This window comes from Python bivittatus, unplaced genomic scaffold, assembly GCF_059951505.1.
Source record: "Python bivittatus isolate LINGU-HERP-01145 unplaced genomic scaffold, Pbiv_v1 ctg000020_np1212, whole genome shotgun sequence".
Classification (NCBI taxonomy): Eukaryota; Metazoa; Chordata; class Lepidosauria; order Squamata; family Pythonidae; genus Python; species Python bivittatus.
This window is the reverse complement of record NW_028277030.1, coordinates 106,470,527-106,484,201: the sequence shown is the minus strand read 5'-3', so window position 1 is coordinate 106,484,201 and position 13,675 is coordinate 106,470,527. Positions and strand designations below refer to the sequence as shown.

The following is a 13,675-nucleotide window of genomic DNA, read 5'->3' as shown; positions in this document are numbered from 1 at the left end:
TCTTTTTGTACAAAGTGGAGTACATAACATGCCCTTCTCCTATTTTCCCCACAAGAAACCCCTGTGAGGGCTGTTTTATTTAGCAGTTATTTTGAAGCTCAGGGCACATGCAAACTTGCCATAATAAACTATGCTTCTTTATTTTCCCAGTTAACATAGAAATTTAATAAGGTATTCTGAATAATGGATTCTACAGAAATCAATGACATTGGATTTTTAAAAAATTAGCATGTAAATCTGCTTTCTACTTGCTTAGTAGCTCAAGGATCCAAAGGATTGCATTCAGGGATGTGAGAAGACAGGCAAAAGAATGTGCTTAAACTAAGGCAGATAGTTTGGACTACAATTTCCATCGTTCCTTAGCATGACCATATTGTTGGAGTGGATGGAATTCAAATCCAAAGCAAGTTAGAGAGAACAAAATGCAGCCTACCTAGCTTTAGTATGAAGCCTTTTCAAAGAAGCAAAGTCCCAGAGAAGAGGCCTTGTCCTCTTCTGTGCTAAGCACGGGAATTAAGGCAAACATTTTTTTTTCCTGCAAGCTGGCAATTTGTGTGCTAATCTCTGAGGCCAGCATATTCCTGTCATAATGTGATCAACCCAGCTTTCACACGGCAAAAGTCTCTTTGTTAACAAATAATTTACAAGATTTCTGGCAGTTCCTGAGTTCAATGAATTTTTTAGTAAAAGAACTGCTTCCATGAGCTAACATCTTTATCATAAAACAGCTCACTTGCAAAACATTACAGGGAACTGTGTTTGTCCATTGGGGTGGGGGAGGAGAAGCAACCAAATTCTTCAGCCAGGTTCAAATCCAACTTCTGTACCAACTAACTCCGCATAAGGCAATCTGAACAGAAGTACAGTATCAGCAGGAAGCTATCAAGAAAGCAAACCCACATCCATAAAGAGAGAGCACAATGTTTTAAATAAATAATCTGTCGTTTACAAGGTCTGCTCAGATACTCTGATGCTACTAGCAACATTCTTCTGTTAACATCAAGACAGGTCAGCTTCCAAACAATGAATGAACAATTCAGGCAGGCAGTAACATTCGTCGTATAAACAGCACAACTCAAACTTGAATTACAGAAGACATTATAAAGATACCCACGATGCCCCACTTTGCATTAAAGAACAATATACAGAAGACTTTCGCCCCCTAGTGTTACATTCCCAGGATTGCCATTTATGTGGGCAGAAAGAAAAGGCAAAAAACGTTTAGTTGCAGATCTGCCTTCTGAAGCTTGTTAGCTTCCACATACAGTACTGTATGTTGGAATTACAGTTTCCAGCCAGGTGTTTGACCTGCTGGCAAGGAATTCTGAAAATTGGAACCCCAAAATATCTGAAAGCAACAGGCTGAGAAAGACAGGCACATGTATTTCTTTGTTAAGAATTCATTTGAGTATCTAAGATCAATGCTCTCCATCTTTTTCTGGGGGAGGTAGATTCAAATAGGATTAAAATCTTATTACAGTAACCTTATTGCTACAAAACTATTTCACACCCACAAAAGAAAAGGAATTATGATAGATAGATAGATAGATAGATAGATAGATAGATAGATAGATAGATAGATAGATGTTTTTAATAAACATAGTAAAAACTAATATAAACTAAACTAGAAGAAAAAAGAAAAGAAAACTATGGATGGACAGAAGACCTACATCTACACTAACTGAGAAACAACTGGTTACCCAGTGCTTCAACATAGTGAAGAGGAAGCTGCTCTCACAACTTGAGATAGACCGACTACACATTACAACCCGGACTCAAGCAGACCTGAAAGAACAACTAGATGTGCAGCCAACACCTGAAACTGGAACGTCACTGCCACCCCCTCCATTACAGAGCACAGCAGCTGATATGAGGCATAAGATCATGGATAAACTAGCTACAGTCAACCTTCAAGGCCAATTGCCAAGGCTCAGTGGAGAGGTACCATCAGACAATATGCTAGAAGATGTCAATAGGGCCCTCATGACAATCCCTACTACCACCATAACTCAAACCAATGAACTGGTATATACTACAGCTGCTGTAATCCTGGAAATGCTTGGCTACACAATCAAGAAGAACAGCAGTACATACCCCCACCCCCACCCCGGTAAATGAGGTTGGAGGCTAAGATCAAGGCAACTCGGAGAGAAGTCAGTCAGCTGGTGGAACTACAGAAGGGTGTGGAGATTAAGGATAAGACTCGGCTACTGAAAAAATACATGGGCCTGACTCCATCTGAAGCTCTAGAAACTGCTAAACAAAGGCTCACAGCACTGGCTGCCAGACTAAGGAGATACATTAGAGAAGCAGAGGCCAAGAAGATAAATGCCCTATTCTCCAAAGAACCATCCAAGGTGTACTCCCAACTGCAGTGCAACCACACAGTAACAGCAGAATCACCAACAGCAGAAACTGAACAGTACTGGAAGAACATATGGGAGAAAGAGAAGACACATAACATCAGTGCAAAGTGGCTGCAGGACCTGAAAGCAGACCACAGCAATCTCCCAGAACAGGAACCAGTCACCATCACAGTAGCAGACATCCAACAGTGGGTCAAGAACATGAAGAGCTGGACAGCACCTGCCCAGACATGATCCACACCTACTGGCTAAAGAAACTAACAGCAGTGCATGAATGCCTAGCAGCACAGATGAACCAGCTGCTAGCAGCAGGCTCCCACCCAGACTGGCTAACACAAGGAAGGACAGTGCGGATCATGAAAAACTCTCACAAGGGAACAGCACTATCCAACTACCAGCCAATAACCTGCCTCCCCACAACATGGAAAGTTCTATCAAACATCATAGACACCAAGCCACAAGACCATATGGGCCAGTACGTGAGCACAGCTCAGAAAGGCATTGGGAACAATGCCAGAGGCTCAAAACACCAGTTGCTCATAGATAGAGCAGTTGCCCCAGACTCAAGGTCTGGGCAGACCAATGTGAGCAGAGTCTGGATTGACTACAGGAAAGCCTACAACTCAATGCCACATACATGGATCTGTGAATGCCTGGCACTCAAAGTCAACAGGACACTAAGGACCTTCTTCAAGAACTCAGTGGGACTGTGGAAGACAACACTGGAAGTCAACTCAAGACAGCTCACAGAACTGGCTATCAAGTGTGGCATCTAAAAGGTGATGCACTATCCCCGTTGCTGTTCTGCATAGGCTTAAACTCCCTCAGCCAGATAATCACAAGGACTGGATATGGGTACAGGTTCAAGAGGGAAGTCACCATCAACCACCTCCTCTACATGGATGACATCAAGCTGAATGCTAAGAGTGAATAAGACATTGACTCACTGATCCACCTGACATGGATCTACAGTGAGGACACTGGGATGTCATTCAGACTGGAGAAGTGTGGCCTGATAGTAGCAAAAAGAGGGAAGGTAGTTAAGACTGATGGGGTAGAACTACCAGTGGGCCACATAGCAGACATAGAGACCAGCTACAAATACATTGGTATCCCACAGTCACATGGGAACCATGATGAGGCGGCAAGGAAGACAGCAACATCCAAGTACCACCAAAGGATAAGACAGGTCCTGAAGAGCCATCTCAATGGGAAGAACAAGATCCATGCCATCAACATGTATGTCCTGCCAGTCATCAGATACCCTGCCAATATAGTGAGCTGGCCAAAGGAGGACATGGAAGCTGCCAATGTGAAGACCCGGAAGCTCCTCACAATGTAAAATAGAAAAGAAAAAGAAAGAAGGCAACAAAGACAATAATAAAGAAGTGGCTTCCAACCTTTATCACACAGCATAAGCTAATATAATAACTTTTCACTCTTTTTTAAAATTAAAAAAAAAACTCTTCTCCCCATAGCCTAATTTTTATCTATTTGCAATCCAGAAATCATCATTTCTTCAGTCCTGGTTCAGCAAAAAGTGCATTAGGAGCTACCAGAAATATCAAACAATAGTTTATCCCTGATCAAATAGTCCAACTTTATATTCCTTCTTTTTGCTCTTCACATTTTGGTAATCTCAATTTTGTTGTTTTCTATGCCTTCAAATCCTATAATGTCTATGTCAGGTAAAATTTTTAAAAAGTTTTTCTCATCATCTTCTAAAAATGTATCCATTGAAATCTGTATCCTTCCTGGACTTCTGGGGAAGAATGGTGGGCCGAAGACGCCTCCGTATAAAGTGGTGCCAACGACTGCGGCTAAGAACAGGGGGCTGACAAGTAGTTCGGCTCCTTCAACCTTCTCTGGATAGAGGATGTGAGATCACCCAAGCTGTACTCTGTACAGTTGCTTCTCATGAGGCAGCTGCAAGGTAGCGGTCTCTGGAGGGGGGAAGAACCAAGAGCTGAGGGAATTTGCCATATTTGCCCCAGCCAGAGCCTTCCAAAGGACACTAAGTTCACACTTCCTGTGATGGAATGGAATTATGAAGGCCAGGCTCAGGGAGATAAGCGTTTTCTTAGTTCACCAAAAGAGTGTGGGAACTACAAGAGAATGAGGCTGGCACCTCCTGAGGAATTCACGGTGTTGTGGCTGGCTGGCTTGGGAACTGGGGTTTCAGTCTGGGAAGATTCTTGCTAGAGGTTGTAGCTAATAAACATAGCTGAATTGATTTTGCATTGTCTCTTGGGAGTTCCTTGGGCTAAACCTGACACTTCCTTTGGTAATCACTTTTCAGAAATTGCCTATTAACCGTTTTAAAGAAGTTAGGTACCTTCAAAATGACAAGGCTGAAAACACCAAGTGAGTGCCTTCAATCCTTAATATAAGAAAATGAAACTGCTTATTTAAAAGCTTTAAGAATTCAAAATAAACAGCAAAAAGCAAGACAAGGTTTTGGCTATAGAAAGTTTTAAACGGATTAAGGGCTCAGAAAACATTGGAATATTGGATTTTGAATATTAAGACTTTGAAATTAATTTTAAAGAATAAATGCATTTTCGTGGGAAAGAAAAATTATTTTTGATATTGGAGATATAACAAGAAGATAAGCAACTTATAATGGTGTTCAGAGATATTTTTGAGGAATTACATCAGGACCTTGAATCACTAATGTCAGCTGTGTTGTGTGATCTTATGAAGAGTCTGTTCCCAGAAGTTGTTACAGAAAAAGATTTGCCACAAAATGTATCCGAGATCATGAACAAGAATTTGTCACTAGATATACCAAAAAAATCTGATGAAGCTTTAAAAATCAAGAAGTAAATAAAAATGCCAATCCCAGACAGTAATTGGAATCATTTCTTCTTGCTGGACTTACAGAAGAGGGTTTTTAAAGTTTGAAAAAACTCGAGATAAGGATCAATAATCAGCTGAATGGATTAAAGAGCAAGATTGTTTTACACAAAAGGAAGGAACACCAAGTTGGTTTATTCAATCAGGATTAAAATGGGACATGTTATTTTGGGTGGTTTTGTTTGGACTTGCTGATATCTGGACTGGGAAAATGCTTTGTTTTGGATTTGCTTACAGTTAACACGGTGTTTAAGCCTTTTTCCCCACAGTCACTTTATGTATCCTAATCTGATAACATTTAAATTGGCTGTGTATTTGACTTTGTATTTGTTCTTTCACTTAAAGTAAGGGATCTTTGTAAGCCTGTTCTCTTTAAAGGTGAAATTGTCCCTCTTTGTCATGTTAACTTTCAGTCTTTTGTTCATACTAGGATACTGTGACCCCTTTATACCTTCTAAATGTGGATTTGCTTACAGTTAAGAGTTGAGACAGAGAGCCAGTTTGGTGCAGTGGTTAAGGCATCAAGCTAGAAACCAGGAGACTGTGAGTTCTAGTCCCGCCTAGCCACCAAGCCAGCTGGGTGACCTTGGGCCAGTCACTTTCTCTCAGCCCTAGGAAGGAGGCAATGGCAAACCACTTCTGAAAAACCTTGCCAAGAAAACTGCAGGGACTTGTTCAGGCAGTCTCCGAGAATCGGACACAATGGAATGGATTAAAAAAAAAGAGTTGAGATATGGAAAGATGAGTTTTACATTTGTTAATTAATGTTATTGTTTGGGCTCTGTTTGCACCTTTTGCTGACACCTAGAAGACATTACTTATTAGATTTTCTTATAGTTAAGAGTTGAGTTATGGGATGAAGAGTTTTGTATTTGCTAATTAAGAGGAGGTGAAGTGGTAGTGAAATTGTTTATACTTGTGATAAGGGTGGGAAGTCACTTTCTTAGGTTTTTTAAAAAAAATTTCTTGCACCTTTTATTCTCTCTTTTTTTCCTTTTCTTTAGTTTGTATTATCTTTTACTGTTGTAATTAAAAAAATTAAATTATTAAAAAAAGAAATCTGTATCCTTTCTGAGATATTAGTTATTAATATCTCAGTCCAGTTATCAAAAACTCTTAAGATAAGAAAAAGTTTCCTCTAGTGTCCATTTGCAACCTTCATCAAGTCTCAGTTCCTAATAGGGGTTTAGTTCCATTTCAGCCATTTTCCATAAGTATATTATTTAATTATATACTTGTTTTTTCAAATCTTATGGCAAAAATAACCAATATAACAGATCTTCTGGTCTCCCAATCTGTTTAAAACTTTTTTTTTTCGCTTTTTGCCAATTGTATATTATTTTAAATTCTTAAGTCTGTTTAAAAATTCTTAAATCCAAAGAAGAAAATAAAACTCACCAGGTGTTAAATTAAGCTCACTGTTTTGAAGTTCTCCAATATCCATATAGTGGTTAAATTGAACATTTCCAAATGTGATTAGAAAGTGAGTTTGACTGACTTAGTGTCCTTATTAAAGGTTCTGCTGCTGCTGAGAACAAAGATGTTATCTCCCTTGGTTCCTGGTACTCAAAACAGCAGGAGACCACTGCTTCACAGTCTCCTCGCAAGGAGCTGCCATTCAGAGCACCTTTGGGCAATCCCTCATTCTCTCCTTCTCTGGAGAGCTTTGAAGGACTAGTCTACTCGCTGGTCTTTTGTTTTTCACAGCGGTTGTCATCTCTGCAAAGAGTCAGCCATGACTCACAGTGGAAGCCCAGGAATGATGATTCTTAAGGACAAGAAAACCCATTAACTCAGAGTCAATAAAATCCATGTACAAGTTTTCAATTTTTCCAGAGCTCTTAAACTGATTGTGTGTTTAAGCAAAGTGGGAGAGAACTGGTTCAATGCTGAAATCACAAAGTTTATATTTAATCTTAGTCTTAAAATAGAGTGTAGTAGATAGCATACACAAAGAATGCTTGTCCTATACAAATCTAATCAAGTCCTACTGATTTCATTTAAAACCTCCTACCAGCTGTACAGGACTATAGCCTTAACTGGATGTAGGTTCTAGCAGATGCTACACATGTCCAAGCATACACTTAGTATATTTTAATATGTATGTTCTAATTTTTATTTCAAGGTATATTCGGTTTTATTTCATGGACATTCTGCTTGGTTTAAAAAAACATCCACATATATAGTAATCAACCTCCTCAAAAGGGCCTTGATGCCATCTTATAAGAATATAAGAAGTGCCCTGATATATTGGACCAGAGAGCCCTCAAATTCAGCATTTTGATGCAACAAGGACTGTATGGTCAATAGATTGTGAATAACCAGTGTAGGGTATTGGTTAAGGCCAAACTAGCTGCCAAGCGTGCAAGCAAAACAGGGAAGAAAGTTTGGAATGTGTGTTTTGACAAGGCTTTGCCTGTTTAAGTCTCATGGATGTGGATACACAGTTGGACCACTATTCCTACTCTGTCTGGATAAGCAATCATCAATAAAAAATAAATAAGGAATGAGAAGTGAAAGCGGCTTTCTCAGAAATAAAACTCAGATTTCAAGAATTATTAAAACTAAGCAAGCTCATTCTTGCCATATGGTTTTAAATTTAACTATTTTATTATTTCCAAAGAGAATAAGCTTTCTAAAGTTGCAGGGTTCTATCTTGTACCAAGCAGACAGTTGGATTAAATGACTTCTGAGCTTCTTTCCAACTCAATAATTCTATGACATAGTATATACAATATATATATTGCCCAAACTTAATGCAAAGAAAATAATTATTATTCATAGTGAGAAGTTGCACGATTCATTTACCAATTATAGGTTGTCATGACACTGCAAAATTTGAGAACTCCTGGCTTAAGATACTGAACCTTACCCAGGAAGTCTCAGATTCAAGTCCATTCTCAGCTATGGAAGCTTCTAAATGCCTTTGAGCTAGCCACTATCTCTTAACCCATTCCATCCTACTTCACAAGGAGGAGGGAGTACAATGTACACTGCCTTTAATTCCTTGAGGAAAGGCAGACAATAAATGTAACACATACATGAAAGAGTTATATACTAAGGATGTGCAGAGCTTCAGATTCAAAGGCAACAGGCATGGGTACTCACATGGCAGCTGTCTGCAACTTTTTAAAGCTTTAAATTTTCCTAGATTGCCTAGGGAGGGGGATAGCATATATTTAAAAAGACCCTTTCAAGAAGCATCCATTATAAAAATGATTGTAATAAACAGAATATAGTTAATTCAAGCAAGCAATAAAAGCAAGCATTCAAATCAAATAATGTTAAAATCTAGCACACAGTACAATCAAGCTATCAGCTAATAAAACACAAGAAAAAACTGAGAATAAATTGGTCTTTAGGACTATTTAAAAGCCTGTAAATAGAGAGCTTGCTGATACCACTAAGAATGACAACCTGATTGTTCCCAGAGTAGGCAAACAAAAGAGTCTCTTGATGATTTCAATGAGTAGACAGATTAATGTGTAAAGGTTCTTTCTCAAGTAATATAACCCTAGACCAAGTTTTGATATCAACCTTGATTAAGTTGCAAGCCACTAACTATGGTTTGCTTAGCCACAATCTCTTAATTTTCAATTGATTTCACAATCTCACACAATAGGCTAAGCCATAAATCATGGTTTACAAATCACAACTGATACAGCACACTAAGCTAAAACCAAATTATCTTCGTTTCAGCTTGGTCCAATGTGTGATGCCAGTCTAAAATATACGGCAGACAGATCCATTCTTTTGAACACACTTTTTGTTCTAATACCCATTTTACAGAATAGTAATGAAGTTCAGAAGCAAGCCACTTGGAATCTGAGTAGCTCTGCATATTTTTTAAAAAGCAAACATATAGCAAAGGCAAAGCACATCCCTGTCTCTGCTTGACTTTCTCTACTTTGCAAATGAGGATCTAAAGTCAAATATTATGGAGCTCAATCCAACAGTCTAATTTCCCCAAAACACTCAACAGTACAAATCAGAATCACTAGAAACAGTAATTAAGTTTCCTCTAGGGCCAGATGCTTAGCATGTGATAGTAAGATGACTAGCATGTGAAGCTTGCAAACATGTAAACAGCTCCTAAAGATGGAGAAAGCTCTAAGCTGCCACATTCTTTGTGTGTATGTGTGTGTGTGAAGCAGCTTGAAAATTGCACAGCTGAAAACATTACACTTTGGGGCAGATAAGGAACTGGGAATTAAAGTCAATTTTGCCATTGTCAGCTAAAGACAGATAGTTTTCGCTGTAACTGAGTATATTTAGTGTGAAAAGAGTAAGGATAAATGCTTGCTAACTTTCTTCAACAATCTGTAATTAATTTCAACTTAAGAAAGGGCCTTGGGAACAGAACTTCGTTCTTAAACTGGGGACTATCTGTATTTCCAGGATCTGTGATTTGGCTAAAAAATAATAATAAACAGTAATATTGCTATATGCTGCCTGTAGTCACAATCTCACAGCTATGTAACTCTTCTTAGTCTTGGACCATTAATAAATATATAACTCTTCTAAATGAGCAAATAAGGTAACATCAAAAGAAAACTGGCATATTGATATTTTCCCTACTTTTCTTTCAGCATTTATCTCAACCATGCAATATTATATACATTAGTCACTACATATTTGCATCCTGCATATTTCAGGGTATCCTAGTACCTTTAGCAGGCTATGACTAGGTGCACTAGATGACACTATGCTTTAACGTGGTTTGTTTTGGTTTGACATGTTGGGCAAATGTGGCAGCAACTGTAGTTCACTAATCTGTTTTATGGCTTAGTATGATATGTGAACTCACCCAAATACTATTCAATTAATAAACCACAGTTAAATAAAACTAACAGCTTTGTGGAAAGATTCTACAGCTGCACGGAAGGGTGGAAAACTCCAGTTGCAGTCTTAAGCATAGTTACGGTAGCCCATGAAACTCATTTAGATTACTGCCTGAATAGTACTTCAGAGTGCTGTGATGTATTTTCCAAGAGGAGTTCTTGCACACCAAGGCCCCCCTGCCTGCCGCTTACCAGATATAATGAGATTTCTCTGACTAAGCAAAGACGGCTTGAGCGTTCCCTGGCTCTCTAAATTGAGTATTTCAACAATTACACCTCCTCGGGGCTATAACTAACTCTTAATATACATAATCCCAAAACTACACACATCATAACAGGCTACCGCTTAATGGGAGCAAGGAGAACAACATCTGAGTTCTTCCGCTTTTTAAGTGCTGCAACAAAACAAAACATAAAAAAGGATTTTTCCCAGCTGCACCTCGCGTAGTAATGCCCGCAAGCCACTGATCCGCTGGGCTTGACTTTAACCCCGGTTTCCCCTCCGCTTCTGCTTGACAGCGCTCATTCTCCATTGGTAAACTGCTCCTCCGGCCGTTCTTCTTCATTGGATGAGGAATTGAGGAAGGAGGCGTTTTGTGAGTGACAGCCAGCTGGGGCAATAATACGGTGCACTAATCCAAACTCACCCTTCCGAGATAGGTCGTGCCGCAGCTAATGAAGGGCGTCGAATCGCCGCGGTCTCCGTAGGGAGGACTTGGTAAACAAGCCCCGATAATCCGGGTTTTGCATCACTGTGGAATCTCTCCGGAGTGGCGAGCAGCGTGCAGCAGGCAGGTGAGAGATCCTTCGGAGCGGGTCTCGGCGCGCGCTCCGCGGAGAAGCAGCCCGGCCTCTTTCGTGGGCATCCGCTTCCCGGGCCGGCTTCTGGGAGACCTTGACTTGGGACGTTTTGCATTTCCTCATCTTGGCTGAATCAGTGAAAAGCTGCCGCCTGTAGAGCGCATGCGGGCAATCTCGGTAGAAAAGGGTCTTCATTGAAGCTTTCGGTGTGAAAATGGCTCTTCCTGCGAACATCCTTCTATGGGGCCTTCCTTAGGGAGTAGTTAAGATTAAGGCTGCAGCCCTCGGGAATGACGACAGTAGGTGAAGGACCGGGACTGCTTTCGAAGTAAATATGCGAGGAGCATGCGGTCAGATGCCTCCTCTGCTCAGAAGTGATGCTCTCCGCCGCTCTGGTGACATAAAATCTCTTTCTCCGCCTCCAGTGAATAACACGCAAGTGCTGTCCGGGCAGCCAGTTTTAATGCTAAGAGGTCAGGTAGGACCTCTTCAGTTTGTTTCCACTGTTTTATGTCTGAAGAAACAGAAAGAGGGTTGGAAAAGCTTCTTTAGCCAGATGTGCTTTACACGAGAAATTGTGGCTTTGCATTCTGGGAGCCCTGAAAAAAATCAGCTTAATTGTAGTTGTAATTGTCCTGCAGAATTTTCAACTGTTTTCTCTGCATGCTTTCCCAAGTTGGATTGTACTACATTCTGTTCCACGTACAGTATATGCTTACTTTACACATTCCTTCAGGGATGTGTCATCCCTGTAAAGAGTTTATATTGTGTGAAACAGTTATCAAGTACAATTAGTTTTGGAACAGATTTGTTTGGTTAGAGAATGCAGGTTCTGAGGCTCATCATACCATATTCCTCCGTAACTGTGTGACAGGTTTAATTGTTTTTGAGTTAGAGTATAACAGTTATTCTTTGCAGTGTAAAAAAGCTCTGAGGGATTTCAGGGTTTCACTATAAGTTATAAATGCTTTGCCCTTTATCCCATTATTGTAACTGGAGTTAGTAAACACTTTAATTTAAACCACAAATGTGAGATTATATCCCCTTTTTGTTACAACTGAATGGGTTTAATGTTGGTGCTAATTTACTAGCAGGTTAAAACACAACATACTTTTTTAATTTCACATCTTGATTACTGTAATGTGTTCTGTGTGAGGCTGTTTAGTCTGGAAGCTGCAGCCAGTACAAAAGACAGGGTTAGGCTGTGTGATGCTGAATCCCCATAACACTTACTGAAAGAGTTGTACTGGTTGTTGATTTGCTTCTGGACCAAATTAAGTAACTTATTTTTAACCTATAAGGCTTTAAACAGATTGGGAAAGGTTAGCGTATATTGTGGAAAGTGAAATTTTTCTCCAAGCATTTTAAGTCTTTTTAAAGTCTGTTTACATCTACAGACCAATTTTGTACAGACTTATTCAGAAGTAAATCCCATTTTCTTTAATGAAATTTGTCCCAAGTTAAGTGTTTATGGAATTACAATCATACCATAAGTCTTTCTCCACTTTTTCCTAAGCACACATGAATGTTATGGCAACCTGTTTTTTTCTGCCATGTGCTCATAATATTGTCTTCATCCCATCCCTAACTTATACCATGGCAACCATAAGTCATCCTTAGTTCTGTTTTGAAGCAGCATTTTCTTCCTTAAGTAGGCAACAAGCTAGGTACATTTTATCATAGGTACAATCTGATGTGCTTTACCAATGTTGCAGTTAGGTGACTGCTAAGGGGTGGAATTAATGCAGCATCTATTGGTTACTATAGCTCAGTGTTTTTCAAACTTGGCAACTTTAAGATGTGTGGACTTCAACTCCCAGAATTCCCTAGCTGGCTATAGCTCCTCCCCTCCAGGACCATGCTGACTTGGGTAGTACGAGTATCTGAGTCCTCCAAACCTCTCCCCCTGGACTCATTCGGGATCAGCTCAGAGATCCCAACTAAGAGAACTGACTTTGAGAGAGGAATTACCCCAACTAACAGGTGACAGGCACTAGAAATCATGTGTAACAGGAAAACTCCTATAGCACTGTGGAACCACTCCCATGTGGTTGGTCAGTTGAGCTATTCTTAAACATAAGTGTAGTGCTCTTTCAGAAGAGTACTAAACCTGTGTTTAAAAATACCTTGACTTAACAGCTGACAGGCACTGGGGTGTGCACCCCAGGCAGCCTCACCCCCGTGCCTAGTCAAATGTAACAGCTTACAGGTCCAAGAGAGGAAGCAGTGGAAGGGGGGATACAACTGTTTATGCATCGATAAACAAGGCGTTGAAGGAACCCATCAGCGTTTGTATTTTGCCTCCTCTTCTAGCTTGGGGAAGAACTGCCTGGAGCTTCTCAAAGCCTTAAGGAAGTTTTGAAGATGCCTGAACCTGCAGGTCTAGCCACTTATCAAACTATGCTTCTTCTGCAGTTCCATTCATGGTCAGGGAGAGTGATTGGTAGATATTTTCCTGCCAGTTGGTGATATTTGTTGAGGAAAGCAAAGCCAGAGAGAATCCACCATTCCCTTAATATGTTCTGTGCACAATAAATAAGGGCACCACCATTAGGGGGAATACTTCCTTTGGCGGGATACAGATTGACAGTAGGAACAGTAGGTTTTATGCTAGTATGGTGGATGATGCTTTAACTAAGTCATGAGAAGGAGCCTTTTTCATGCTACAGACCAGTATAACGGGGTTCCTCAACCTTTGGGGATTAGTGGCAACATTTGGAATTTTGAAATCATGTTTTGGAAGTGCTAACAAAAGGCTGCTGGAATGAGCCTGCATTCACAAAATGGCTGCCATGTGTGAAATAAGAAGTA

The 13,675-nt window shown here is 40.0% G+C and overlaps 1 protein-coding gene across 7 annotated transcripts in view; it reads left to right on the top strand.

The window, feature by feature from the left end:
* The first annotated feature begins 10,718 nt into the window (after positions 1 to 10,718).
* PSEN2 (presenilin 2) overlaps positions 10,719 to 13,675 on the top strand; it is a 29,006-nt gene continuing 26,049 nt past the window's right edge. For 3 of the 7 annotated variants that reach the window (XM_088145980.1, XM_088145972.1, XM_088145947.1), the window contains exon 1: positions 10,719 to 10,858. The gene's annotated coding sequence lies outside the window, so the exon portion shown is untranslated. Of the gene's footprint in view, positions 10,859 to 11,155; positions 11,343 to 13,675 lie in introns of those variants that run through there. The other 4 variants (XM_088145966.1, XM_088145955.1, XM_088145963.1 and 1 more) reach the window with 3 other exon arrangements.